This window comes from Mus caroli, unplaced genomic scaffold (genome assembly GCF_978045245.1).
Source record: "Mus caroli unplaced genomic scaffold, Mus_caroli_1 scaffold_5, whole genome shotgun sequence".
NCBI lineage: Eukaryota > Metazoa > Chordata > Mammalia > Rodentia > Muridae > Mus > Mus caroli.
Window position 1 is genome coordinate 74,838,393 of NW_028227260.1, and position 26,860 is coordinate 74,865,252.

A 26,860-nucleotide genomic window follows, 5' to 3' on the forward strand; every position below is an offset into this window, starting at 1 on the left:
AACAGACCTGAAATGATGGAGTTTTGTGGGAGAAGGAGATACTATTTAACATTCATTCATTCATTCATTCATTCATTCACCCTTCCTAACAGGCAGGATTGCTTCTGGGCAGTTCCCAGGGTGTGTGCAGTCTCAGTGGAATGATAAATCCAGAATCTGGCAGAACTCCCACAACAGAAACCAAAGAGGCCCCCGAAGGCGCCATCTGGCAGATTCTTCCTCTAATCTCTGCACCAGAGCCAAGGTGCCAGCATGTTGCCTAAAGTATGTGAGGGTGACTCATTCTTCTGGAACTTTTAATCTTTTAATCCTAAACGGAGTGAAGCAAGTCTATTCATTCCCGAGGCAGTGCTGGGAGGAGGGACTGTGCAGTTTTACCAGCTGCAGAGGTGCTCTGGAGCGCCTTGGCTGGCTTTTTTTTTTTCCATTTCTTGAGCACATTGCAAATTATCGACCTCTGGGGCTGTCTCCAATGCAGCTGCTATGAGTGTTCTTGCATTTCTCGTTTGGTGCAAATATTCACACATTTTCTTAGGTATCTACCTAGGAGTAAGACTGCTGGTCTGTAGCTGTAATAGAGATTATACTACTCTCTGATTTCCTAAAGTCTAATGTTAACTGTCATTTTTGTGTACTTCTCAGACAGTTCAAGGACCCTACAGGATTCTATTTTTACTCCCTTCTCCAAACTATATACCTCTCTAGCCATGTGACTAAACTTCATAAGACATCATAGTGTTATTACAGTGTTTTTCAGTAACCACGGGGCATTAGTTTCAGGGCCTTCTTGGATATCAAAATCCATGGATGATTAAGTTCTATGCTTGCTTTCTATTTCTGCGATAAAACACCATTACCAAAGCTACTTATAAAGAATTTGTTCAGTCCACGGAGCAAAGTCTGTTACGGCACGGAAGCTTGGCAGCAGGCCGAGTGGCTGGAGCAGAAGCTTAAAGCTCACACCTTTGCCAGGCAGTGGTGGCGCACGCCTTTAATCCCAGCACTTGGGAGGCAGAGGCAGGCAGGTTTCTGAGTTTGAGGCCAGCCTGGTCTACAGAGTGAGTTCTAGGACAGCCAGGGCTATACAGAGAAACCCTGTCTTGAAAAGAACAAAACAAACAAACAAAAAGCTCACACCTTCAACCAGAAACATGAAACAGAGTATGAGTTAGACATAGCTCAAGCATTTATTATCTATTTTATTTATTAACTTTTTGAGACAGGGTTTCTCTGTATATTCTCTGCTGTTTTGGAATTCACCCTGAAGTCTAGACTGGCCTCAAATTCACGGAAGTCCATCTGCCTCTGCCTCCTGAGTGCTGGGATTAAAGGTGTGCAGTGCCAGGCCTGGCTAGCTCAAGTGTTTAGATTCTCAAAGTCCACTCTCAAAGTTCACCTCCAGTGTCGCATTCTATCCAACAAGGTCATACTTCCTAAGCATTTCTCTCTATTTTTTTAAAAAAGATTTCTTTATTATATATACAATGTTTTGCCTGAGTAGATGCCTGCAAACCAGAAGAGGGCACCAGACCTCATGATAGATGTTTATGATTACAGGCTAATATTAACATGCCTGGTTTATGGAGGCTAGAGATTGGACTCAGGGCTTTATGCTTGCTAGACAAGCATGCTACCAACAAAGCTACAGTCTACACACTCTTATACTCTTACTTACTTTAAGCCATCTCTATATTACTCAGAATACTTAATGCAATGTAAATGCTATGTAAATCTTTGCCATGCTATATTGTTTGGCATATAGCATAACGCTTGTGCACATTTAACAGAGGCACACTTTTGAAAAAGCTATTTTCCATCTACAGTTGCTTGTGGCTCTTATCAGACGTCTGTAAATGCTGGATTCTAGTAACACACCCTCCTTCATTTGTCCCTTGGACCATAAGGGTGGCAGCAGCTTCCTGCTGTATCTAATTTCTGAGATGTCATACCATCTAATCTTCTCTATCATTTGTGTAATAAATTCCTTTTCTAAATTTTCACTTATTATCCAGGTGTGATTGGCATATGCCTTTAATCCCAGCATTCCAGAGGCAGACCTCTGTGAGTTTGAGGCCAACCTGGTTTATATAGCAAGTCCCAAACATTCATGGCTACAAAGAGAAATCTGTCTTACTCCCTTCCCCCTCCAAAAATCAAACAAACATGGGGAAAAAAACCCACAAAAAACTCCACACACTTTTTTTGGGCTCTTATTGGATATGTCTAGAGTGATGTTCCTTTTGTAGAATCTAAAAATAATAATAATCTAAAAATAATCTCTCAGTGACTTTAAAAGTTTTTTCCAAGTTGGGGCTGGAGAGATGTCTTCATGGTTAAAAGCTCTTACTCCTCTTGCAGAAGACTCGGGTTTAATTCTCAGCACCCACATGGTGGCTTACATCCATTTGTAACTCCAGTTTCATGGGAGCCAACTCCCTTTTCTGACCTCTGTGGGCATCATACATGCTCATGGTACACAGATATAACAACTTGGAAAAAATTTAAAGGAAGGGTTAGTCTCTGCTCCATCCCCTGTCCCTGCATTTCTTTTTTTTTTAATTGGGTATTTATTTCATTTACATTTCCAATGCTATCCCAAAAGTCCCCCACATGCTCCCCCACCCACTCCCCTACCCACCCACTCCCACTTCTTGGCCCTGGCATTCCCCTGTACTGAGGCATATAAAGTTTGCACGACCAATGGGCCTCTCTTTCCACTGATGGCCGACTAGGCCATCTTCTGATTCATATGCAGTTAGAGACACGAGCTCCAGGGGGAGGGGGTATTGGTTAGTTCATATTGTTGTTCCACCTATAGAATTGCAGATCCCTTCAGCTCCTTGAGTACTTCCCCTAGCTCCTCCATTGCCACCCCCCCCCCCTGCATTTCTTGTAGGCAGGATAAGTTTTGGGTCAAAAGTTTTGTTGGTGGGTTGGGGCCCATGGGTGTTCCTGCCTGACTACATGAGGTGGCCTTTTCATATCCCCAGTGCTGTGAGTCACAGCTAAGGACACCCCATTGATTCTTGGTCTCCATTTCTTCCTGGAGATGCCCCACTCACCATCAGTTGCAGATTTTTATTCATTCTCATGGCCATCCAGCCATCTCCCCTGTCCCTCCCCACACCGCACTCTGACCCCCCCAATTCCCCTACTGATCCCCTCTCCCACCCAGCTCCCTCCCTCCATCTTCCTTCCATGTCCATTCCATTCCCCCTTCCAAGTGAGGCTCAAGCATCCTTGCTTGTGTTCTCCTTCCTGTCTAGCCTCCTGTGAAGTGTAGCATGGGCATCCTGTAATTTATGGCTAATATCCACTTATAAGTGAATATATACCATGCATGTCCTCTTATGACTGGGTTACCTCACTCAGGATGATATCCTCAAGTTCCATCCATTTGCCTGCAAAATTCATGATGTCTTTGCTTTTAATAGATGAATAGTATTCCATTGTGTAGATATACTTTATCCATTCTTCAGTTGAGGGACATCTGGGTTATTTCCAGTTTCTGGAGGTTTTTTTTTGTTTTGTTTGTTTTGTTTGTTTGTTTGTTTTTTCTTTTTGAGACAGGGTTTCTTTGTGTAGCCCTGGCTGTCCTGGAACTCACTCTGTAGACCAGGCTGGCCTCAAACTCAGAAATCCACCTGCCTCTGCCTCTGCCTCTGCCTCTGCCTCTGCCTCTGCCTCTGCCTCTGCCTCTGCCTCTGCCTCTGCCTCTGCCTCTGCCTCTGCCTCTGCCTCTGCCTCTGCCTCTGCCTCTGCCTAAGTGCTGGGATTAAAGGCATCTTCTCTGATCTTGGCTTCACTGGTGTCCATTCCTCCTGGTCCCTCCTGCTGACTCACGCTGAGAGGCTGAGGCCTGGCTGTCTCTGCTAGGTATTACCACAGCTGCTGATTCCTGTTTGCTATCCTGACTCTACTGAACTGGACTGCTGGTGTGTCCATGAAGGGTTTGCGAGTGGATCGAGCTGCCCCTGCTGACCTGTGAACTGAACTGCTGAGTTCCAGACAACACAGACAAGAGTTGTTCCAAAAAACCTTTTGAAACAGGTCCACTTCCCCCATATCCTTTCTTTCCACTACCTCTTGTGGGTGGTGGACTAAAAGGGAGGTTAAAATGTTTAAGAACCATCATTAAAAATAGGTTTTGAAAAAAATTAAAGACCATAGAGACCAGGACCCAACAGATCGTGAAGTCTAAACTTTCTGACACATGGGGGAAACTCCAGTGGAGGACTGAGGAGCCAGCACTCTGAGTCACAGTAGGGAAGCTGAGACAGTAAGTTAATGTCCCACCTGTCAAGTTCACATTTAACAAGCTGAAAGGTTCCTGTTCTCCAGCTAAATGAAAACTTTGTACTTGTGACAAAGAAAAAGACAGAAATGTTTACAAAGCAACCACCAGGAATACATTCATGTGAGCTCCGGGTCCCAAATCATGATGTTCCCCTGAGCCGCTGAATTTTGTCCTGAGCAGAGTGATGTCCAGGGATGTCCTGGGATGAAGCAATCACATAATTACTGTTGATCATACTGTTAACCCTAAGATTGTGTTATTTACTTATAAAAAAAAACCCAAAAAACAAAAAACAACGACAAAAAAGCCTTGTTGTGGTGAGGCTCAGCCCTAGTCCATACCTTTTATCCAAGAGCTTTCTATGTATTACAAACACATATTTGTAGTATGGCTCAGTCCTAGCATACCCTTTTAATCCAAGAGCTAAATAAAATCAACATTAGGTTAAGACGTGGAGCAAGCAAAGCTGGGCATGGTGGCGTATGCCTTTAATCCCAGCACTCGGGAGGCAGAGGCAGAGGCAGAGGCAGGTGGATTTCTGAGTTTGAGGCCAGCCTGGTCTACAGAATGAGTTCCAGGAGAGCCAGGGCTACACAGAGAAAACCTGTCTTGAAAAACCAAAAAAAAAAAAAAAAAAAAAAAAAAAAGACATAGAGCAAGCAACCAAGCTGACAGGGTGTGATGGTTTGTATATGTTCGGCCCAGGGAGTGGCACTATTAGAGGGTGTGGCCTTATTGGAGTATGTGTGTCACTGTGGACATGGGCTTAAGACCCTCACTCTAGCTGCCTGGATGCCAGTATTCTGCTAGCAGCCTTTGAAAGAAGACATAGAACTCTCAGCTCCTCCTGTGCCATGCCTGCCTGGATACTGCCATGCTCCCACCTTGATGCTAATGGACTGAACCTCTGAACCTGTAAGCCAGCCCCAATGAAATGTTGTCCTTTATAAGTCTTGGTCATGGTGTCTGCTCACAGCAGCAAAACCCTAACTAACACACAGGGAATGCACATAACTCAACAGAAAGGAGGGTTCTGAGTCGAAGGGTATTAAGACAGCATCGAGAACGAGAAGGAGCTTTTCCTTCTAAGATGTCAGTGGAGCGGGAGGGGCAGCTGGGTGCTTCCTCTGCCTCTCTGAGGTAGCAGGCTTTCACCCCAGTGTCTGGCTCCTGAGTCTTCATTGGTAAAATCAAATGGCTGAGGTTGGGGGGGATGTTTGTTTGTTTGTTTTTAATTTTTATTTGTTTACTTATTCCTTTTACATCCTGCTTACTACCCTATTCCTGGTCAGCCCCTCCCACAATTTCCCCATTCCCCCCCCCCTTTCTCCTCTGAGTGGGTAGGGTCCCCCTAGGTATCCCCCAACCCTGACACAATCAAGTCTGTGAAGCTAGGTGCTTCACCTCCAACTGAGGCCAGACAAGACAGCCCAACTAGAAGAACACAGCCCACATACAGGCAACAGCTTTTGGGATAGCCCCTGCTCCAGTTGTTTGGGAGCCACATGAAGACCAACCTGCACATTTGCTACATAAGTGTGGAGAGGCCTAGGTCCAGCCCATGTACGCTCTTTGGCTGGTGGTTCAATCTCTGAGAGCCCCGAGGGTCCAGGTTAGTTGACTCTGTTGGTCTTCCTGGGGAGTTCCTATCCCTGTAGGGGCTGCAATCCTTAATCCTGTTCTTCCATAAAAGTCTCCAAGTTCCTTCCACTGCTTGGCAGTGTGTGTCTGCATCTGTCTGAATCAGCTGATGAGTGGACCCTCTCAGAGGATAGCCTGTTCCAGCTATTCCAGTCCTAGGCATATACCCAAAAGATGCTCTATCATCCCACAAAGACACTTGGTCAACTATGTTCATAGCAGCTTTATTCGTAATATCCAGAAACTGGCCGAGCAGTGGTGGCACATGCCTGTAATCCCAGCACTTGGGAGGCAGAGGCAGGCAGATTTCTGAGTTTGAGGCCAGCCTGGTCCTACAGAGTGAGTTCCAGGACAGCCAGGACTACACAGAGAAACCCTGTCTCGAAAAACAAAAAACAAAACAAAACAAAACAAAAAAAATCCAGAAACTGGAAACAACCCAGATGTCCCTCAACTGAAGAATGGATAAAGAAAATGTAGTATATCTGCACAATGGAATACCATTCAGCTATTAAAAGCAAAGACATCATGAATTTTGCAGGCAAATGGATGGAACTTGAGAATATCATCCTGAGTGAGGTTAAAAAAAAAAGACCCACAAGCATTGCACAGTTAGCTCTAAGCAAGCCTAGCTCAGCCTCTGTCACTGTCTTTTGAGTCCTATTTATTCCCTCTAAACATCTCGTGTCTTCCATGGGTCTTCCTTCAGCACACATGTCTGTCTCAACTGACATCACTCTGCCAATCAGCCTGAGTCTGTGGAAGTGGCAAGAAACTGCAGCTCAACTATGCAATATCAATACATGCTTGTTGTTAGCAAAGAATCACGTGTCCTTTCACGTGCTTGCTTTAGCAGAACATCCTCTCTCCTGTGTCTGCTTCCGCACAACATTCCTCACGAGTCTCTCACTTGTGGCCACTTTAACGAAACGTTCCTTCATGTGTTTGCCCCAGCAAAACATCTTCCAACACAACTGACTTTCCAAAGAACCATTAAGATTTCCACTTCAATGGTTCCATGCATTAAGCGTCTTACTATAACCAGGAATTTCCTCTTTCTTTCTAGTTCTTGGTTTTTGTTATGCTTGATATTTTAAAATTTATTTTATCTTTTGTTTGTTTTTTTTTGTTTTGTTTTGTTTTTTTGTTTTTTTCGAGACAGGGTTTCTCTGTATAGCCCTGGCTGTCCTGGAACTCACTTTGTAGACCAGGCTGGCCTCGAACTCAGAAATCCGCCTGCCTCTGCCTCCCGAGTGCTGGGATTAAAGGCGTGCGCCACCACGCCCGGCGTTTGTTTTTTTTTTTTTTGAGACAGGGTCTCACTATGTCTCCTTGGCTGTTCTGGAACTCACTCTGTAGATCAGCTGGCCGCAAACTTAGAGATCCACTTGCCTCTCTGCCTTCTATGTGCTGGGATTAAAGACAAGAAGCACTAGGCTAGTTTCTGGGTTTTTTATTCTCTCTCTCTCTCTCTTTCTTTCTTTTTTTGGTTTTTCGAGACAGGGTTTCTTTGTATAGCCCTGGCTGTCCTGGAACTCACCAGGCTGGCCTCAAACTCAGAAATCCGCCTGCCTCTGCCTCCCAAGAGCTGGGATTAAAGGTGTGCGCCACCACCACCACCCGGCTTCCTTCTGGTTTTTCAAGACAGGGTATCTTGGTAGCTGTCCTACTACTCACTCTGTAGACCAGGCTGGCCAAAACTCAGAGATCTGTCTGTATCTGCCTCCCAAGTGCTGGAATTAAAAATATGTAAAATTACCGCCTTTTTTGTAGTTTATTTTAGTTCTGGTATTTTAAAAAGTATTTTTTAAAAAGATTTATTTATTTTATGGCTATGAATGTTCTGGCTGCATATATACCTGCATGCCAGAAGAGGGCATCGGGTTACATTATAGACAGTTGTGAGCCACCATGTGGTTGCTGGGAATTGAACTCAGGACCTCTGGAAAAACAGCCAGTGCTCTTAACTGCTGTAGAATCTCTCTAGCCCCCTGTTCCTGTTTTTTTTTTTAACCTATTTTTTAAAAAAAGATTTATTTATTTTATGTATGTGAATATACTGTAGCTGTACAGATGGCTGTGAGCCTTCATGTGGTTGTTGGAAATTGAATTTTAGGACCTCTGCTCACTCTGGTCAACTTTGCTTTGGTCGGTCTCGCTGATCCAAAGATTTATTATATGTAAGTACACTATAGCTGTCTTCAGACACACCAGAAGAGGGCATCAGATCTCATTACGGGTGGTTGTGAGCCACCATGTGGTTGCTGGGATTTGAACTCAGGACCTTTGGAAGAGCAGTCAATGCTCTTACTGGCTGAGCCATCTCGCCAGACTGTTCCTGTTTTTTTGTTTTTTTGTTTTTTTTTTAAAGATTTATTTATTTTATGTATGTGAGTACACTGTAGCTGTCTTCAGACACCAGAAGAGGGCATCAGATCTCATTACAGATGGTTGTGAGCCACCATGTGGTTGCTGGGATTTGAACTCTGGACCTTCGGAAGAGCAGTCGGGTGCTCTTACCCACTGAGCCATCTCACCAGCCCCCCTGTTTTTTAAAATAAATACATCCTGAGTGTCTTCTGAAGCAATATCATTATAGTTTTGAAACAGAACTGGGAACCTTTGACAGTACATTCATCTTGAATCAGCCCAATATTTAACAACAGTGTTCTCTAATATCTTGTTGCTCATAGTATGGGGGTCTGTGGAGGTTTTTTTTTTTAAAGTAATTTTTTGAAAAATTCAGAGGTTTCTTTTCTTAAAAATTATTTATTTTATTATTTATTATTAAAAGGTATGTATATGGGTTTTTGTCTGTCTGTATGGGTGTATATCTGCAGATCAGAAGAGGGCATCAGACCCCATGAGACTACAACAGTTAAAGACAATTGTGAGATACCATGGGAATTGAACTCAGGACCTGTGGCAAGACACCCAGTGCTCTTAACCACTGAGCCATCTCATCAGTCCCTCAGATCTTTCTTTCTTTCTTTCTTTCTTTCTTTCTTTCTTTCTTTCTTTCTTTCTTTCTTTCTTTCTTAAAAGACTTTTTAAATTTTATTTTATTTATATGCGTACACTGTAGCTGTCTTTAGACACACACCAGAAGAGGGCATCAGATCCCATTACAGATGGTTGTGAGCCTCCATGTGGTTGCTAGGAATAGAACTCAGGACCTCTGGAAGAGCAGTCAGTGCTCTTAACCACTGAGCCATCTCTCCAGCCCATTTCTTTTCTTACAAAATGACTTTATGTGTATGGGTGTTTTGCCTGCATGTGAACCGGGAACGAAACCCAGGTTCTTGGCAAGAGCAATTCAAACTCTTAACCATTGAGCCACACACACACTTGTTTTACCACCTCCCAGATCAAAAATAGACTATTTCTAACCTTCCAGAACTTCTTTGTGCTTTTTTCCTGTCCGTATTCATTTCCCCCTCTCATTAGAAGTAACAACATCCTCTGATTTCTATTACTACTGATTAGCTTCCTGTTTTTGATATTACACACACTGAATTACATGGTATGTGTCTGGCTTCCTTTGTTAAATGTAATGGTTATTGCCCTTTTCCTTCTGGGTGTGTAAACAATCATTTTATGTTAAAGTGCAGTGTGGCGCTTTATGACTAGATCACACTTAACTTATAGATCCATTTTATTTTCTTTTTGTTGTTTTATTTTTTATTCTTCATTTTTTTTTTCCGAGGCAGGGTCTCACTATGTAGCCTATGTAGCTCTGGCTGTCCTGGAACTCACTATATAGACTATGCTGAGTTCGAACTCACAGAGCTCCATCTACCTCTGTCCCCTGAATGCTGGGATTAAAGGCATGGACCAGTATACTGGGCTCCAGATCCATTTTCTTTCCCTTTTTAAAATTTATTTTTGTTTTATATGCATTGGTGTTTTGCCTGTACATATGTATGTCTGTGTGTGGGTGTCAGATCTTGGATTACAGACAGTTGTGAGCTGCCATGTGGTTGCTGGGAATTGAACCTGGGTCCTTGGGAAGAACTGGTGCCCTAAACTGATGAGCCATCTCTCCAGTCCCTACATCCATTTTCTTATTGACAGACATTTAAAAATATTTCTAGGGCTGGGTGGTGGTGACACATGCCTTTTATCCTAGCATTCAGGAGGCAGAGGCAGGTGGATCTCTGTGAGTTCGAGGCCAGAATAGTCTACAGAGCTAGTTCCAGGACAGTCAGGGCTACACAGAGAAACCCAGTCTCAAAAAACCAAATATATATATGTATATGTATATTTATTATTATATTATGTTATATACATATATAAAAATGGGGGGAATTTCATTGATGAATACAGTGTATTTTGATCATATTCACATCTCTATCATCCCCTAAGTCTTCCTGGTTCCGCTACACCCCTCTTTCAAACTTCGTTTACCCTTGAAAAACAATCCATTGAGTCCAATTTGTGCTGCTTATATACATATAGGTATGGGGCAATTTACTGGATTGTAGTCTACCTACCAGGGGCTACATCCTTAAAGAAAACTGATCTCTCCTTTCCCAGAAGTTCACAGTGTCTCAGGGGTGGGAGTTTCTAACCCTTTTCCACTCTCTGCTCCAATGCTAACTGGCTTGGCGTTGTGCAGGCTTTGTGCAGCAGGCTTGTCATGTCCAGAGAACACTGCTTTGCATTGATCTTCCTTGACCTCTGGCTCTTAAAATCTTTCATCCCCTTCTGAGATGGACCTTTGACAGAAATTTTCATCATCCAGTTTTTAACCATTCCAAAAGACTCTGCACATTCTCCTGTATGTCTTTTGTGGTGCATGTTCATTCGTGTCTCTCAGAAGCAAACCTAGGAGAGTGTTGAGTCGTCGTAGGAGTTTAGGCTCTATCGGTGCAGCTAGTTTTCCTAGAGTGGTTGAACCAACATGCATTCTCGCTTTCAATGTAAAATAGTTTTGATCCACATTTTATTTTTTAGGCATTCTGGTGGGTTTGTAGTGCTGGCTAGTGGTTTTAATTTGCATTTCACTGGTGGATAGTGACGTTGATCAGAGAGACAGATTGGATTTTCAAAAGTGTTGACAACATCTCATTGCACACAGTCTTACAATGTAACTTTGATATTTGTCCCACTGAGAGGTCGAGTTCATGTTCCCTCTTTGAATTTTGTGATTATGGCAGAAATGATGACATGTTGCTTTTGAGACCAGGTCCTAAAAAAAGCATTTTCTTCTCCTCCTCCTCCTCCCCCCTCCTCCTCCTTGTCTTCCTCCTCCTTCCTCTTCCTCCTCCTCCTTTTCTTCCTCTGCCCCTTTCTCTTCTTCTTCCTACTCCTCTTCTTCTTTGACATCTTCTTGGGGATCTTGAGCATCCATGTAAACAGTTAAAGTAACTTGAGGTCACCACGCTACAATGAAGCCCATGGTAGGCCATACAAAAAGGACATGCAATAATCAGAATGGTGGCTTACACTTGGAAGAGCTCTGTGAGTTCTAAGCTAGCCTGGTCTACCTAGCAAGTTCCAGGACATAGAGAGACCCTGTCTCAGAAAACAAGACAGATCAGAATAGGACATGTGGAGAGCTCTTGAGACTAAGTAGGGAAATAATACCAGCCATTCTCCAGCTGTCCTGCCCTCCTTAGGCCCATCTCTAGCCACTATTTCATGAAATTAGGGAATAGACTTAGGCATGACCCAAGACTTGATCATTTTAAGCTAGTGGGTCTCAGCATGGGGAGGTCTTAGCCTCATGGCACATTTTGCACTATCTGGAAGCATTATTTTTGGTTGTCATAACTTGGGATGGAGAATGTTGCTGGTGTATAGTGGACAGAGACTAGGAACTCTGCTAAAGATCCCACATGACACAGGACAGCCCCACATTGCAAGAAATTATCTGGGTCCTAGGGGCTGGAGTGATGGTTTGATACTTAAAATCACTGGATGGTCTTAAGGAGGACCTGTGTTCAATTTCCAGCACTCACGTGGCAGCTCACAAACCTCTGTAACCCCTGTTCCAGGGGATCTGACACCTTCACACAGACACACATGTGCTCAAAGCACTAGTGCACATAAAATAAAAATAAATTATTTTTAAAAGAGAAATTGCCAGGCAGTGGTGGCACACGCCTTTAATCCCAGCACTTGGGAGGCAGAGGCAGGTGGATTTCTGAGTTCAAGGCCAGCCTGGTCTACAGAGTGAGTTCCAGGATAGCCAGGGCTACACAGAGAAACCCTGTCTCAAAAAACAGAATAAATAAAATAAAATAGAAATTATCTGGTTCCCAAATGTCTGTTGCATGAATGTTGAGAAATTCTAGTTTAATTCACATAATCCACTAAATTTGACATGTAACAACAGTAGGAGGAGCAAACACACAGGTAGAGATGGACATAGAAAAAATGTGAATAGTTCAAAGACATCTGGGAAGGTCAGGATGCTAGGCTGAAGGGCCGAGTACTCAGCTAACAGGGTTGCTCTAACCATACACCACCACATCATTTGTGAACTCCACCAGGTACTGGACACAGGCCCATGACTTGAACCCGTGATGCTGAGGACCAGATTTGGAGCTCTGGATGGCAGATGCCAATGCTACCCTTGCTAGAAAGTACAGAGTGCAGTCCGTGCATTTCCCACTCCTTTCCATTGCTCACTCTTGAGTCAGATGTTCAGTGGATGAGTCCTAGATTGTATGTGAAGTCTGCAAGTGAAACAAGAAAGAGGGTCTTCTGACTTCTAGCAGGGAGGCAAGAGTAAAGAGGGGCATTCCAAAGGTGCACAGAAGCTAGGATCATTAGCAGAATCCCCTGACAGTATGTTGTAAGACACTTGCTAGAAGCAGAATTTATCATGCCTACAGAGTAACAGGTGGGACTGGCTTTATAACAGTTTACTAACTCTTCCATGAGCACATTTGGATTATTTTTAGTTTTTTTTCTTTAAACTTAAGCAAATTGATAGAGTACTTGCCTAGCTAGCATGCACAAGACTCTGTGTTCCATGCCCAGCACCACAAAACCAGTGTCTTTGTTGCTTTTCTGTTGCTGTGATAAGACACTGTGACCAGGGTCACTTAAAGAAGAGCGTTTATTTGGGGTTTACAGAGGGTTGCTGTAGAACTCACATCTTCATCAACAAGCACAAGGGGGTGTGGAGAGAGAGAGAGAGAGAGAGAGAGAGAGAGAGAGAGAGAGAGAGAGAGAGAGAGAGAAAGAGAGAGCTATGAATCACAAAGCAGCCCACTTCCAGTGACACATCTAACAGGGCGAACCTCCCAATCCTCCCCAACTGGAAAGTTAGTTCCACTAACTGGGGATCAATTTTCAAGTACATGGAGACCGTTCTCATTCAGACCACCACAGCTGGGCATGGTAATGCATTCCTGTAACCTTAGCACTGGGGCACTCGGCAAAAGGATCAGAAATGCAAGGTCATCCTTGGCTATTGTGCTGGCTAGTCTTAATGTCAACCTGACACACGAACTAGAGTCATCTGAAAGGAAGGAACCTCAGCTGAGAAAATGCCTCCGTAAGATCTGACTGTAAGGCATTTTTAAAAATTACTGAGCAGTGGGGCATGGGCCTGGTCCATGGTGGGCGGTGCCACCCCTTGGCTAGTGGTCCCGTGTTCTTTAAGAAAGCAGGCTGAGGGGCCTGGAGAGATGGCTCAGCGGTTAAGAGCACTGACTGCTTTTCAAAAGGTCTTGAGTTCAAATCTCAGCAACCACATGGTGGCTCACAACTGTCTGTAATGAGATCTGACGCCCTCTTATGGTGCGTCTGAAGACAGCTACAGTGTACTTTGATATAATAACAAATAAATCTTAAAAAAAAAAAAAAAGGAAAAGAAAGCAGGCTGAGCAAACCATGGGAAGTAAGCCAGGAAGCAGCATCCCTCCATGGCCTCTGCATCAGCTCCTGCCTCCAGGTTCCTACGCTGTTTCGGTGCCTGTCCTGACTTCCTTCAGTGATGAACTGTGCTGTGGAAGTGTAAGCCAAATTAACACTTTCCTCTCCACCTTGCTTTGGTCATGGTGGTTTGTTACAGAAAATTTGAGGCCAGCCTACAAGACACTGTGTAAAACAAAACAAAAACCTTAGACGAAATGATACTGATGCTCTATAGCTAGAGCCAGAGACATTTACTTTAAGTGTGGTAGTATATACTTACAATTTCAGCTACTCAGAAAGTTCAGAAAGGAACACTGTGAGTTTGAGGCCACCCTGGGTAGTATAGTGAGGCCCTGTCATCTTTTTCAAAAGATAGGGATTCACTATGTATACCTGGCTGTCCTGGAAACTATGTAGAAATGGCTGGCCTTGAATTCCTGCCTCTGCCTTCTGAGTGTCAGGATTAAAGGAATGAGCCACCATGCCCAGCTCTTGTCACACAACAACAACAACAACAACAATGACAACAACAACAGAAATTCAAATTAAATAAACTTTAAAAAGAAATTTTAGGACTGAACAGGTGGTTTCAGGGGTTAAGAGCACTGGCTGGTCTTCCAGAGGACATGGGTTCAAAGCTCAGCACCTCCATGGGCTCTAACGCCCTCTGCTGGTCTTTACAGACACTACATGCACATGGCACATAACACATAAAGGCAAAAATAATGATACACAATGAAAACAGATAAACCTTTAAATAAAAGCAAAAGTGATTTTAGTTTGGAGATTATAACCTAAAAGAAATAACTACCCTAGCTTATCATACAGAAATATTTCCTGTGCTATTAGTTATGACTAGTGAAAACTGGAAAGAGCTTAAGCATATAAAACAAGAAATGACTAATTTGGGATATGATAACAAACTTGTAAGATTTTCTGAGATGCTATATTAATTCCAAATATTGGCATTATCTGCATCATCTGCCTGGTAGCCTGATAACCTGAGTGTGACTCCTGTGACCCATGTGGTGTACGGAGAAAACAGATTCCAGCACGTTGTCTTCTGATACACACACACACACAAATATTTTTTTTCTCCTAGGAACTTCTTTTTTTAAAAATATTTTTTATTAGGTATTTTCCTCATTTACATTTCCAATGCTATCCCAAAAGTCCCCCATACCCTCCGCCCCCCCCACTCCCCCACCCACCCACTCCCACTTTTTGGCCCTGGCGTTCCCCTGTACTGGGGCATATAAAGTTTGCAAGTCCAATGGGCCTCTCTTTCCAGTGGTGGCCGACTAGGCCATCTTTTGATACATAACACACAAATATTTTAAAAGCTCCAATTATACTGCTTATAACAGTGTAAAATTTAGTATTTGCATTCCAAAGCTCGTAAACTTTCTTCTTGGTTTGGTTTGTAAAGTTTTTTAGAAGAGAAAAATACAAGGAAATTAGTTTCCCTTTAGTTTTAACAGGTTCCCTCTATCTTGCAGCAAGTGGACAAGCTTCCCCAATAGGTGGCAGTACGGGATAAGAGCAGGTAGAAAGTTAGTCAGGCAGCTCCTCGAAGCCCTGCTTCACAAACATTCCCCGGAATTGCAATGATCTTGCTAAAACACTGCCTGTTGGGCCCTGCATTCAGAGTTTTTGAGTTAGGAAGTGTCTTAGCCTGTTTGTGCTGCTATAACAAAATACCTGACAGTGGGTAATTCAAAGAGAAGTGACGAAAACGAGGCCCACCCAGTAAACGAACTGAGCAAAGGTCATGTGAACGTACAGAGACTGAAGCAGCAAGCACAGGGTCCTCTGCCTATCTATTATGGCTTCCAGTTGTTGTTGTTTTTGAAATTCCTAAGTGTGTGAATGAGTGGGTCTGATGTGTGTGTGTGTGTGTGTGTGTGTGTGAGAGAGAGAGAGAGAGAGAGAGAGAGAGAGAGAGAGAGAGAATTCATGTTGGAGGTCAGAAGACAACTTTGTGGGATTGATTCTCTTCTACCACCTTTTGTAGGTTCTGGAGATAAAACTCAGGTTGCCAGCAAGTGCTTTTGCCAATTTCCCTGTCACCCCATCCCTTTTTGAGACAGGGGCTTGAACTTGTGATTGTCTCGCCTCAGTCTCCCAAGTGGTGCGATTATAGGCACATACCACCATGCCTGACCTTTTATGTGAATTTGTGAGAGAGCATATTCAAATCATAACAGTGGGTTTGGGGTCGGACCACCTTCCCAGGTGAAACTGATGCCACGAGGTGGGGGCACACTTGAAAGGCACACTTCATGGAGAACATAAGATGTCTCTCTTTCCTCATTGCACCATCACACTGCCGTTCTCACCCTAAGTCTGTTTGTTTTTGAGACACTGCCTCTCCACATAGCCCTGGCTATCCTGGAACTCACTATATAGACCAGGGTGGCCTTCAACTCAGAGGTCTGCCTGCCTGCCTCTGCCTCCTGAGTGCTGGGATTAAAGGTACAAACCATGTCTGACATACTGCTTTCGCTGGTTTTGTGTGTCAACCTGACACAAGTTAGAACCATCAGAGAGGAAGGAGCCTCCGTTGAGGAAATGCTGTTGAGTCAAATGAGATCCAGCTGTCAGGCATTTTCTCAATTATTGATCAACAAGGGAGGTCCCTGCCCATGGTGGGTGGTGTCTACCTGGGCTGGTGTTCTCAGATTGTATAAGAGAGCAGGCTTAGCAAGCCATGAGGAGCAAGCCAGTAAGCTGCACTCCTGCATGGCCTTTGTACTAGCTTCTGCCTCCAGGGTCCTGCTCTGAGTTCCTGCCCTGACTTCCTTCAGTAATGAACTCTAATGTGGAAGTGTAAGCTAAATAAGCCCTTTCCTCTCTAACTTGCTTTTTGGGTCATGGTGTTTTGTCACAGCAATTGAAACCCTGACTAAGACACATACTCATCCCGTTTTGATAGAAGAGCTAGAACAGCCATTCAGAGACTGGGGCACTTGTTATGGTTCGAATCTGAGATGTTCTTTCAAAGCATCACATGTGAACACTTGCTCCTCAGTTGATGGCACTGTTTTGGAAAGCTATGGACACTTTAGAGGTAGAACCCAGCTGGCAAAGTCATTAGAGGTGGGACTTTGAAGGTTATAATCTTTCCTGATTCTGCCCTGTGCTCTTGGCTACCTGGTCCTGGCTATAAAAAACAGCTTTCTCTGCTTCATTCTTTTTTGTTTTTAAATATTTATTTATTGCATCTAAATACACTGTAGCTGTCTTCAGACACACCAGAAGAGGGCATCAGATCCCATTACAGATGGATGTTAGCCACCATGTGCTTGCTGGGATTTGAACTCAGAACCTCTGGAAGAGCAGTCAGTGCTCTTAAACCCCTGAGCCATCTCTCCAGCTCTCTGCTTCATTCTTGAGGTTCAGATTGTAAGCTCTCAGCATTCAGTGCCCATCACCATGCCTGTTGCCTTTTGTCATACCTTCCCACCATGATGGACTCCTAAAGTCCAGAACCGTAAGCACAAATAAACTCTTTCCTCTGTAAGGTGCTTTAAGTCACTGTCTTGGGGCTAGTGAGATGGCTCAGTGGGTAAGTGCTTCCGAAGGTCCTGAGTTCAAATCCCAGCACCTACATGGTGACTAACAACCACCTGTAATGAGATTTGACTCTTTCTTCTGGAGTGTCTGAAGACAACTACAGTGTACTTATGTATAATAATAAATAAATCTTTGAGCCAGAACAAGTGGGGCCAGCCAGAGCAAGCAGAGGTCCTAAAATTCAATTCCCAACAACCACATGAAGGCTTACAACCATCTGTGCAGCTAGAGTGTCCTCACATACATAAAATAAATAAATAAATCTTTACAAATAAAAGAGTCATAGTGTTTTATCACAGTCACAGAAAAGTAATTAACCACTCCCCCTCATCACAATAATCTCGTTGAAGCCCTGAACCTAAGTAACCCTTTCTCTTCTGTCAGTTATTTTGGACATAGCAACCCAAAAATCAGGGACACAGACACTGCACAGACCAATGTCTCTTCTGGCAACCTGATCTTCCATAGCCCCTTTGATCTGAAGGAAGCAAATGAATAAGATGGAGGAGAATCCCTTTCCCCCACTGCCTCCTGGAGGCACTCCCAGACCTCACAGTGAGGCCCATCGCTGGGGAACTCGGGCAAGCACTTATATTCTGCAAACATCTGGGAGTCTGGTCTGCCTTCTCCTCCACTTGGGGCAGGGCACATGGATTTTACTGGGAACTGGGAGAAGCCTTTAATAAATGCAGGCAAAGCCCAGCGTTTTGTTCTCTCTCTGTCCCCTCAAGCTTTCCTCATTTTCTCTCCTTCCTGCGTCCTAGTCCTAGCAGCTCACCTTGCCCTACTTAACAAGGGTGAATGACGTTTATGCTCCTGACCAGGAAGCGCACTTAGTACTTGTGTGCTAAATTCCATCCCCTGTCCTGAATCCCTGCTGTGCTCCTGTTTACGGGACCACTCCCATCAGCACATGGGTGTGTTGCTAGTGCTTCTATGTCTAACCGTATGGTCCTTTCTGTTGTTCACCACCTCTGATTTTTCCGTTTTTTTTTTTTTTTAATTCTTCCATGAGCCCTGATTAGATTTTGCCCTGATTCCTCTATCACAACTGCCCTAAACCACAGGACACTCACATATCTCTCACAGCCCATCCATACATTCGTCAGCAAATCTTGACTCCATGGTATCTTCAAGCTATAAACAGACTTGGACCTCCTACCAGGACATTCCTCTCTTCCTGGGACTATTACTGCGCTTATTCAAGCCACTCACCTGGATCTCTGAAATACACCTCACCCCTCCAAATTGTCTTTGCTTCTGTCCTTGACCACCTGTAGTTCCTTCTCTTAAAACTTCCTTTACTTTTATTTGTGTGCACGTGTGCATCTGTGTGAGAGTGGTGAGAGTGTGTTAACCACAGTGCACGTGTGGAGGCCAGACAACAATGCCCCAGTCCTAGGGATTGAATTCAGGTCATCAGTCTTGGTGACAAGTGCCTTTACTCACAGAGCCATCTTGAAGGCTCCTTATCCCGACCTATGGTACCTAGTTATTCGGGGGTCGAGGGAGGCCAAGCCTGAAGAGAAATGGGCTGAAGCAAGTGGCAGCCAGTCAGGATTATGGTAACGAGCCTCCTCCTCCAAGGTGGCTGCGTCCCCTGGATCTAAGGGCTCTTTGGCTGGGGGTCTCTTAAAAGACCAGATTAATTAAAGGCGTATCAGAAGGGGATGATGGGCCCATCAGGAGGGGAGGATAAAGAGAAGCCTTTATATCTATCTAATCCCTTTATAAAGGATAAAGGGATTGGGTGGTGGGGCCTCAGATATGTCTATAATGACTGAGGAAGGTTTTGAAGGGTTCCTTTTGGAGGAAAGAGAGGTCACTGAGGCTGCCTGAGACAAGGGGCAGAAACAATATTCAGTGACTGACAAAAGTTGCTGTTTATCAGGGTCGTCAGTTGCTCCTTCCACTCCATCACGAATGAGTCCCCAGTAAGAGAAAACAGTTGCAGGGACAGCATCGGGACCCTGACTGGTCAATTTTTCATTTAATTCTCAGCCTACTCTTTGCCATTTTTTATGGTGGATCTCTGGCCCATCAATGATAAACCAGGGGCATGTCTGATCTATAAAAATAAAAAAAAATTATCAAATCTTTCTTTTTAACTCTTAACTCCCCTTTCCCTGAGAGAAGCTTTCAGGTCTCCAATGAAGACTGCTTTAGACAATTTATGGCTCATTTCTATGGGATGGAGAAATGTCAAGTTACCGAGACGTCTTTCTCTCATGAGCATCGAGAGTGTTCCTCAAATGGCTTCTTCATAGCAGAGACCTTCTCTGGAGGGTGGGCTCCGTCCTGCGAGGGTCTGTACCTTGAGACCCATGTTGGGCACCACTTATCCTGACCCACGGCACCTAGTTATTCGGGGGGTCGAGGGGGACCAAGCCTGAAAGGGAAACAGGCGAGAAAAGGGAGCAAGGCCAAGCAAAGGGTTGTCAAGGTCTCCTTTAATGGAGGCTGGAAGCCTGATTATAAGCATACAATGAGAGGAAATAGGGAGGGGCTGAAGGGGAATGATCAAAGCACAGAGACAGGGATGGACATCTGGGGTGGATGCTGAGTGCAGGCTTGAAACATCTTGTGGCTTATCTTTGGATGCTGGTTCTGCTCAAACAGCCCCAGGTGTCTGGCCAAGACAAGGGTCAGTTGGTTCTCATGATCAGCCTTGTGTGAAGGAGGGGGTGGCTCGGCTCCCAACAAAGGATCAATTGATTCTCAGGGTGGGAGCTGTTGAAGGTCTGGCTTCCCATAGTCTGGTCTCCAACAGTTCCTGAAGTCCCTTTTCTTTTTTTAAAAGTTTCTTTTCTTTTATTAGATATTTTCCTTATTTACATTTCAAATGTTATCACCTTTCTTGATTTCCTCTATGAAAATCCCCTATCCCCTTCCACCTCCCCTCTTCCCCCAACCCACCCACCCACTCCTGCTTCCTGGCCCTGGCATTCCCCTACACTGGGGCACAGAGCTAAAGTCCCTTTTGCATATAGTGACCAATAATTTTGTTAAAATATAAGCCAAAGAAATCATGCCATTTCTTTATTCAAACTCTTCCCCATTTCATTCAGAACACTCCAGTCCTAAGATCAGCACTAGGGAGGCTGAGTTCCAGGCAGCAAGAACAGACAAACAAGCAAGCACACACCTATAAGGGCTATTGCTCAGTGCTGCAGTGCTTGCTTGCTCAGTATAGGCAAAGCCTTGGGTTTTAACCTGAGCACTAGTTGGGAAACATCATCAGTATGAAGTATCACAATTGCCCCCTGGAGTGTTACTTTTTTTTTAAGATTTTAAAAAAAGCTTTATTTATTTATTTTATGTATGTAAGTATACTGTCGCTCTCCTCAGACATCAGATCTCATTACAGATAGTTGTGAGCCACCATGTGGTTGCTGGGAATTGAACTCAGGACCTCTGGAAGAGCAGTCAGCGCTCTTAACTGCTGAGCCATTTCTGCAGTGAGTGTTACTTAGCAAGGTTCCTGGCATGTTCTCAACTCAAGGGCTACTTTCTGCTGGGATCTTCCCTTCACGTGTTTATGTGGCTCTTGCTTGCTTTCTGAGAACTGCTTTCTCCAAACAGCGCCTTCTCAGCTAACTTGGAGCACAATCATGCAAAGGGCTTGAGGACTAAACCACTGAGATGCTCTGAAGAAGAAGGGATTCGGCTGGAGTGTCTTCAGATTTCAGCAGCAAGTTGGGAGAGACTGTCCAGACTGCCTGGCTGAAGGTTTCAGGCTAGTCACTGCCTTCCCTGCCCCCTGTGCACATCACATGAGCCCTTCTCTCTCCTCTTTTCTCTCTTTCCCCACTGTACCGTCATCCTCTCCTCCTCCCTTCCTCTGCATCTCCATTGGTGGTATCTCTCTGAAAACAAACAAAAAACAAAACAAAACAAAAACAAAGCAAAAACCAAAACCAATATTTGAGTAACTCAGATTTGGCTGATCTGGAAGTACAATGCCCTTGGTGTGTTTGACAGAAAACAGCCTTTATTGAAAGTGTTTTGCCTGACCCCTTCTTTTATTCTAGATATGATGGAATGCTAAAGATGTGACAACAGCCCTGAGCTCAGTGGGCTGTGGAGATTGCTCAGTGCTTAAACCATTCCACACTCAAGCAGGCGGATAAGAATTTAGAGTCCCAGAACCCATGAGGATGCTGGCTGAGTGTAGCAGCTCACCTGTAACTTCATGTGATTGCAGCCTCAGAAGGGAGAGGCAGGGCAGCTTCAGAACACACTTCCTAGGAATATTAGCCATATCTGTGAGTTCTGGGTTTGACTGGGAGGCCCTGACTTGATGAAGAAAGACAGAAGGGCCATTGATGATGACCCTGACATCACTTAGCCTTCCATAATCATGTCCACCCATACACATGCAAACACTACACACACTGGAAAAGGGGAAAAAGTAAAACAACCTCCCCGCAAGGACACAGATAACTATCAGTATCTGTAACATCCAGGAGGTACCTTGTGTTAAAGCCGTGGTCCAGGGCTACTTGTTGAGCCCATCTATGTGCAGGGAGGTTTGCTTTTAGTGAATACCCTGGGCTGCTGGCTGCAAACCAAAGTCAGGAATAAAGCCTAAAATAAAAGCAGGCCTACGTTGACCCCACTGTCCATACTTTGTGGTATCTATTTGCTTTTCTGTTTCAGTCTTGGGGATATCAATATCACTTGTGTGTGTGTGTGTGTGTGTGTGTGTGTGTATGTGTGTCTGTGTGATCTCATATCTCCTAAAGACAACAGGGAGGTCTAACTCTGTCACAGATTCTTGAAAAACCTTTAGATTGTCTTCTCTGAAACCTACCAGGTTGTCTTCTCTGACTCTTAGACAGGAGACTGCCTGCTCTGCCTCAGCCTTTGAGGCCTGGGTTCTGCAACCTTGACTAGGAGCTTTGAGGGGAATGGAGAAAGGACAGACACATAAACACTCGTGCAATGAAGCTGGGATCAGGTTGGGTCCTCTAACTGCTAAGGCTACCCGGAATCTCAGCCTGTTTATTAGATAGAGCACATGGGGAAGTTAGCAAATCTTGGTAGGGTGTCTTTCTAGGGATGCAGTCTCAGGCTCTAGACGTGGCCGGGGGAAACCAGGGTTGCTAATCTTTGTATCACTGGTCAATGTTCATAAATCCTTATCCTCAGACCTCTCCCAAAAGTTTTGCGATCCCTCTCAAGCCTGGTCATATGGGCAACAGTTTTGCCAGTTTACCATAGGCCATCTAGTCTGAGTCCTTAACATACTGTGCCTATGTCAAAATATACATTTGCTCAGGACTTCACCCACTCAGGGTTTCCCTACATTGCCCCATTTTCAGGATTTCCCCCAATAAAACTTAGAAGGCTAGAGCAGTGGTGGGTTCAAGGCAAGCCTGCTTACAAACACTTGTGCAAAAAAGAAAGGAGAAGAAAAGAAAAGAAAAGAAAAGAAAAGAAAAGAAAAGAAAAGAAAAGAAAAGAAAAGAAAGACTTAGCTTTTCTAAAACACAGCAAGTGTATTTATATCACATTGATCCCTGCCTTTTTTTCCCCTGGAATTGTCTTTCCTGAGGTGGCTGGAGGTAACTTGATAATAGAGTCTAAAGCTCACACTTACCCTTTGACAAAACACTGTGCTGTATACGGGTAGGTGTGTGTGTGTGTGTGCTCTCTCCTCTCTTTGCGTTGACATTTTGCGTGCTCCCATGGATTTCCTAGTCTTTCTAGCTACCTCAGAGTAGTTACCATCCGTTGAATCCACTGTGGGTGCCGTTGAGATGCTAAGTGGGTAAAGGTTCTGGCCTCTAAGCCTGACAAGCAGCGTTTAGTCCCTGGGACCCAGCACTGGCTCGCACATAGTTTGTGTTTTGACCTTCACACATTTGCCCCCCCCCCACACACACACAGCTCAGTGGCTGAGCAATTGTGCTGAACATGCAGAACCCGTGGTTCATTCCTTAGTACAAGAAGATAAGTAAACAGCTAAAAAGAAACACAATTGAAACAGTTCACCCATTTGAAGAGTACAGTCCAATGTTCTGTTTGTTTGTATGTATTTTCTCAGTGGTCAGGTTTAGAACATTTAAATCATCTTGTAAAGAGACCTTTCCCAGGCAGACTAGTGCACACACCTTTCATCTCAGCACTTAGGAGGCAGAGGCACATGAATCTCTCTCTCTCTCTCTCTCTCTCTCTCTCTCTCTCTCTCTCTCTCTCTCTCTCTCTCTCTTTCTCTCTCCAGAGCAAATCCCAGGGCAGCCAGGGCTATACAGAGAAACCTCATCTTGAAAATCCAAACCAACCAACCAACCAACCAACCAAAAACCAGTATTATTATGCATGTGCACAGAATGGTTTGTGTGTGTGCATTGCATGTGCATGAGCCTTTACCTGCTGAGCCATCTCACCAGCCTGTCAGTATGTTTTAAATTTAAATCACAAAGTATGCTTCCTTAAACTAAGCCCATTTACCATTGCTGGCTCTTGGAGGTAATTTTTACATAATAAAAATGCATGCAGTGTATATTTCTATATTTATTTTTATAAAAAATCTCATCATATGGTCCAGGCTCACCACATAGCTTAATCTACCCTTAAACTTGCATTCCTCCTACCCCAGGCTCTCAGCTTTGATTACAGGTGTGCAACACCATGGCCAGCTGCAGTGTATAGGGTTTTTTTTTTTTTTTTAGGTATATAAACTATTTATTAACAGCAAAGCCCCAGAGACTCATTTCTTCTTGAATACACCCACAGTACGGCCCCCGCGGCCAGTGGTCTTGGTGTGCTGACTGCGGATACAAAGGCCCCAAAAGTGGAGCAGCCCACTATGGGCTCGAATTTTCTTCAACCGCTCCAGGTCCTCACGCAGCTTATTGTCTAGACCATTGGCCAGAACCTGGCTGTACTTCCCATCCTTCCCATCCTTCTGTCTGTTCAAGAACCAGTGTGGGGGGCTGGTGAGATGGCTCAGCGGGTAAGAGCACTGAGTGCTCTTCCAGGGGTCCTGAGTTCAAATCCCAGCAACCACATGGTGGCTCACAACCACCGGTAATGAGATCTGACGCCCTCTTCTGGTGCATCTGAAGACAGCTACAGTGTACTTATGTATAATAGTAAAACCTTTGTTCAGGAGCAAGCAGGGACTGAGTGAGCTGGAGTGAGCAGAGGTCCTAAAATTCAATTCCCAATAACCACACGGGGGCTCACAACCATCTGCACAGCTACAGTGTACTCACATACATAAAATAAATAAATAAATCTAAAAAAAAAAAGAACCAGTCTGGGATCTTATACTGTCGTGGGTTCTGCATGACGGTGATCACTCGCTCCACCCCATCCTCCGTGAGCTCTCCAGCTCTCTGGGTGAGGTCGATGTCTGCTTTCCTCAACACTACATGAGCCAGCATAGCTCCGCCCCATGCCCTTAATGGCAGTGGCTATTTTCCATCGCCCATCGATGTTGGTGTTGAGTACTCGCAAAATGTGCTGGAACTTCCCAGGGATCACTAGAGACATGGCGGCGGCACAGACGGCCGCGTGTAGGCCTCCTGTGGAAGAGCTAGTTTTTAAAATTTATTCTTGTGTGTTCGACTGTGTCATCCTTGAGGAACAATACCTTTTTGAAGACATACCTCACTGGCCTGTGGAGCTCAGCAGGTAGGCTAGCTGGGCTGGCCAGTGAGGCTCATGGATTGTTCTGTCTCTGCCTCTTCAGTAAGGGATGATAAGTGTGATAGCATGCCCAGAAGTTGTTTTTATAAACTTTTATTTATTTATTTTATGTATATAAGTACACTGTAGCTGTCCTCAGACACTCTAGAAGAGGGGGCATCAGATCTCATTACAGATGGTTGTGAGCCACCATGTGGTTGCTGGGATTTGCACTCAGGACCTCTGGAAGAGCAGTCAGTTCTTAACTCCTGAGCCATTTCTCCTGCCCTTGTTATTTATTTATTTATTTATTTATTTATTTATTTATTAAAATGTGGGTTCTGAGGACCTATGGACTGACCTGCCTTTCTCAGTAGCTTGCAGTATAGTTTTCAAAGGGCAATCCTATAAGCTAACTTACCTGTAATTTCTAGAAAAATCAAGTGATTCATATCCTTTTAAGGGAGTATGTTTCAGAGACAATTCCAAAACAAATGTGTGAGAGACTATGACGGTGCCTAGATGGGCTCCAGCTTCTGGCCTTGTCTGTCTGTCATCCATCATTCCAAATGTCTGTGCCATCCTCCCTGTACCTCCAATGTTTCAAATTCGACCTTGACTCACAGTATTCCATTCACTGCCCCTACCCCCCAATGCTGTTTGACCAGTGGCCTCCCTTAGGTGGCCTTCACCTAGGCTTTCAGGACTCACTCAGTCTGCAGATGGCCCTCCCAGAAAGCTAGTGAGAGTCACCTGCGGGGAGTGCCAAGAGAGTCTGACTGATTCTAGGAAGGGCAAAGAAAGGCGCTCTGGAACTCCAGCCAGCAAATGGAAGCCACAGCTCCTCTCTTTGGACCCTGGGAGCGAAGACAAGAAAACAAAGTCACTGCAGAGAACTAAAGTGCTTGGGACTGGAGCAGTTCCCCAGTAGTCAGCATTAATCAGGGTAAACGTTAGAGTGGAATAATGTGGAATTCAATAGAAATGTACATCCCATCCACCGGGAGCCAGATGGCTTCATCACAGCTGATGTTATTACAATGGATACAAAAGGAATTAATGATTCACCAGTTCATTCCTTTCCTCCCTTCCCCCCACACCTTTTCTTCAGCTTTAACAAACTGGTCTGGAGCCAACTGCGACATCAGTTTAGTAATGACTTTAAGCACCATTTCTGCTGCTATCATGGCAATTTAAATTGTCACTTTCTATTAAAAGGTCTACCTCAGAGTGGTTTTAAGTGAAAGCGTTCTACACTGACAGTGCAATTAAACAAGAAAAAAAATTCCTTTCTTGGGATGTCATTGCAAACACATTTTAAATAAGGGTTCAGCGGTGCCTTGCTAATTTAAACTACAGTATTGCTTTCTATTAAAGAATAGAAACCGAGTTGAGATTTCTCCCCATTTTCCTACTATGTGACACTTTGAATTGGCATCATGTCCCAGTCAAAGTCCTGATGTACCTATGGGGTACCTGAATCTAAAAAGTATCTCTCCTGAGGCAGGCATTAGACAGAAATGGTTTTCCCCGTGTGAAGGGGACAGGCGTCACCTTGTCCAGGCATTTGCTTTTAGAGTTGCCCTTTTCTGATCCAGCACACCCTCTCCCACACACTCCCACTGGTTAATCAGGGTGAGGAGTTTCACTTGCAAGGCAGACTGCTTTACTAAGGTGATAACTCTCAGTTTTGTTTTTGTTAAAGGACAATTAGAAAGTGTAGTGCAGACAATAATTCTGAGCAGAGGTGTGTGAGTCTGTCTTCTCCCTCTCTCCCCTAAGTTTCGATCTTCAGGCAGTTTGTCCATTTCCCCAACCTCTTCTTCAATTGAGCCA

General features: G+C 44.3%; 1 pseudogene; it reads right to left on the reverse strand.

Moving 5' to 3' along the window:
* Positions 1 to 24,101: 24,101 nt before the first annotated feature.
* Positions 24,102 to 24,918, reverse strand: LOC110287242 (small ribosomal subunit protein uS13-like; annotated as a pseudogene).
* Between the last annotated feature and the right edge of the window lie 1,942 nt (positions 24,919 to 26,860).